The sequence below is a fragment of the Nothobranchius furzeri genome, chromosome 18, assembly GCF_043380555.1.
Source record: "Nothobranchius furzeri strain GRZ-AD chromosome 18, NfurGRZ-RIMD1, whole genome shotgun sequence".
Lineage (NCBI taxonomy): Eukaryota > Metazoa > Chordata > Actinopteri > Cyprinodontiformes > Nothobranchiidae > Nothobranchius > Nothobranchius furzeri.
In genome coordinates this window covers 17,635,774-17,639,487 of record NC_091758.1, presented here as the reverse complement: position 1 = coordinate 17,639,487, position 3,714 = coordinate 17,635,774, and positions in this window count along the sequence as shown.

The window sequence follows — 3,714 nt, the reverse complement described above, 5'->3', positions numbered from 1 at the left end:
TCTCTCCTCCCTTTTCTGTCCAAAATCATTGAAAGGGTGGCTTTCAAGCAGATCACAGAATACCTTTCACAAAACTGTCTGCTTGACCGTTACCAATCTGGGTTCAAAAAGGGCCACTCCACTGAAACTGCTCTGTTAGCAGTGACAGAATCCTTAAAAGAAGCTAGAGCGACAGCCAAATCCTCAGTGCTTATCCTGCTCGACTTATCGGCTGCATTTGACACTGTCAACCATGGCTTCCTTTGGTCCACACTCTCTAGCATGGGCATCACAGAGAAAGCACACACCTGGTTTGAATCGTACCTCACAGGACGATCTTCCAATGTATCTTGGCTTGGACAATCCTCTAACGTGCACCATCTTGCCACAGGAGTCCCCCAAGGCTCTGTACTAGGACCTCTTCTCTTTGCCATATACACCACCTCACTGGGTGAGATCATTCGATCACATGGCTTCTCCTACCACTGCTATGCAGACAACACCCAGCTGTATCTGTCATTTCCACCGGACGACCACACTGTCTCTGCATGAATCCATACAGCACAATATCTCAATTCAAAAGGACTTCCTATCTCTGGCTCCTTCAAAGGCAGTTCGAAATCTGGGTGTTGTGATTGATGAACATCTGACCTTTAAAGATCATGTTGCCTCTGTTGCCCGTACATGCCGCTTTGCGCTGCATAACATACGAAAGATCAGACCATACCTAACACAACATGCCACCCAGCTCCTGGTGCAATCTACTGTCATCTCCCACCTCGATTACTGCAATGCCCTTCTAACTGGTCTTCCAGCCTGTACTGTGAAACCTCTTCAAATGGTCCAGATTGCAGCGGCGCGTCTGGTCTTCAATCAGCCAAAAAGAGCACACGTCACCCCTCTGTTCATTGAGCTCCACTGGCTACCGCTAGCAGCACGCATCAAATTGCTAACACTAGCATACAAAGTCCGAGATGGTACGGCTCCCATCTACCTGAATCCTCTTGCAAAGGCTTATATCTCAGCCCGGCCGCTCCGGTCATCACAGGATCGTCGGCTAGCAGTGCCTACACCACGCTCAGGACAATCCAGACTCTTCTCATGCATCGTTCCACAAATGTGGAATGACCTTCCAAGCACTACCAGAACAGGGGCTTCCTTTTCAAATTGCTTTGGACAAAAGCGTCTGCTAAATACATAAACATAATTCCACGATTAACAGTCAAACACAAACACACTGACAAAACTAAAGTTCAGAGAGTGGACATGGCCGAACATCTATTAACGTGAGGCCCAGGTGCCTTTTTTCTGATTGTTTATTTTTGAGTTGGCTTGTCCCGCCCCTCATGTGCCTGTGAGTAACCAGACTAGTTATCTGCGTACAATTAAACAGAGGATGAGTCTGGCAGACCAGGCTAGCTCAGTTGCTCATTAATTATTCAGATTTTTAGGCATGAACCACTTGAACTGAGGAGTTACAAAACAATTTACCCGCCTCAGAGTTGTCATGAATGTAAACTAGACCTATTAAACCTAAAATGCTTTTTAACCAGGCTGTAAACACGTTTATTTCTGCTGTGAAATTAGCATTTTTAACATGGAAGTCAATGAGGATTTGCTCACTTCTGGTGCCAGCCCCTAGTGGATGAGGATGGAACTACAATTTTTGCCACTTCCATGCTGGCTTCAAATTTATTGCAGAATTACGGGGGCTTGTTTGGGACATGCAAATGTAAGATGGTGTGTCTTTTCTCAAAACAAACAGCTGCGCAGCGGCCATTACAACATTACTAGCAGGTCGGAAACATCTCAGACTTTTAGTAAATTAGACACCTCAGACTGCCACAACAAGGAAAACATGGTTTTTAATTCTAAGACCACTGTTACATCACAGACTGGAACTAACTCTGTGCTGAGTGATACAATGGCACTGAAATGCATCAACTTATGGTTGGACACCACCACCATACTAACCAGGACTGTCTGCTGTTTCCTCCCAAACAAGCCTTGGTTTACTGGTGACTTGAAGCTCCCTCTAAATCAGAAGAAGATGAGAGCCTCCAGCTCTCACACCAAGGACATGTGGAAGGTGAGGGCAAAGAGGTGTGAGGAAGAGTCACACAAACAAAAAATCGAGGCAAAATGGGTCAAAATAAACCACAGGTGTCATGTGCCGGGGTGAGTACTCCTCTCATTTTCCCATCTTTGAGTTGTGTGTCTCAGGAGAGGGAGGCTCCAGCTGCAGCTGATTTGCAATCAACGGGTCTGGCTACAAAATGAGGATGGAGAACACTCCTCGACGCCGGATGATTACTACAGCTTGGTAGTTTCCTGCCCTCTTGCGACTCTTGGATTTTGTGCTCTAGTGTTTCTAGGATTTTTGGGAACCTTTGGATCTTTTCCCTGTGCTTACCCGTTACCAGGTTTTGGAACATTTTCTGGACTTCTGTGAGTTCTCTGGATTACGTCTTTGGATTTCTGCGACTCCTCAGGATTACTCACCTGTGCCCCATAGGATTTCCGGACGCAGCTCTCACCGTTCTCCATTCCTCCCGGCCGGCCCGCTCTCCTGCTCTCTTCTCGCTCCCTCTCTTGGACACCCCACTTGGATTCACCCTGTCACCCAACCTACCCTCCCTCATTCCTACGCTCCCCTACACCCAGTAAGTCTATTCTCTGCACCCACCAAGTTTAGACTTACCTTCCTGGACTCACCTATTCTGCTCTCCTCTCCTCAGATGCTGCGCTCCCGTTCTCGATCTCCACTGGGCTTTTCCAGTGCACATCTAGTTCCCGTTTTAAAATAAAGATTCTTTTATTTAACCATAAGATCTGTGAGTGTGTGATTTTGCATGTCATATGCAAAAACATGAAGGTAGTCAGTACTCCTCCACGATCACCCTGTTCTGCTCAGGTTGGAGGAAGTGAAGATTTAAAGTCATCCTCCTCAGATGGTTCTCCTAAACGTGACTGTACTTGGGTTAGGGTTCCTACTGGACTGAATCAGAACACAGGGAGAAGGAAAGGCAAACTGGTGAATGACCTGATGGTTGTGAGGTTTGTTACTGGTTTAAATGGTAAATGGCAAATGGCCTGTATTTGATATGGCGCCTTCTAGAGTCCTGGAACCCCCCAAGGCGCTTTACAACACAATCAGTCATTCACCCATTCACACACACATTCACACACTGGTGAGGATGAGCTACAATGTAGCCACAGCTGCCCTGGGGCGCACTGACAGAGGCGAGGCTGCCGAGCACTGGCGCCACCGGTTCCTCCGACCACCACCAGCAGGCAACGTGGGTTAAGTGTCTTGCCCAAGGACACAACGACAGCGACAGACTGAGCGGGGCTCGAACCTGCAACCTTTCGATTGCGGGGCGAGCACTTAACTCCTGTGCCACCGTCGCCCCTAGAGTGGACAATAAAAGAAAATGCTTTTGTAAGCATGACTCAGCATTTTAAAGTAAATTTAACTCACTCACGAGTAGAACATATTCTGGTTCGTTGCAATGAACAAATCGAGATGGGGACTTTATCATTAAAGTTTCTTCAAATTAGAGGACTTTCTTTCACAAATACAACCGTTCGAGAGTATTCCAAGAAGAAAACAATCCTAAATCCAGCGACTGGCATCACGATTAGACAACTCAATCAGGCTGGGGACGGGGAGGGTCCGGGGGGGGGGGTTGGGGTGGCAGCTCCTCCCATTATTAAGCTCCATGTTAGTGTCTC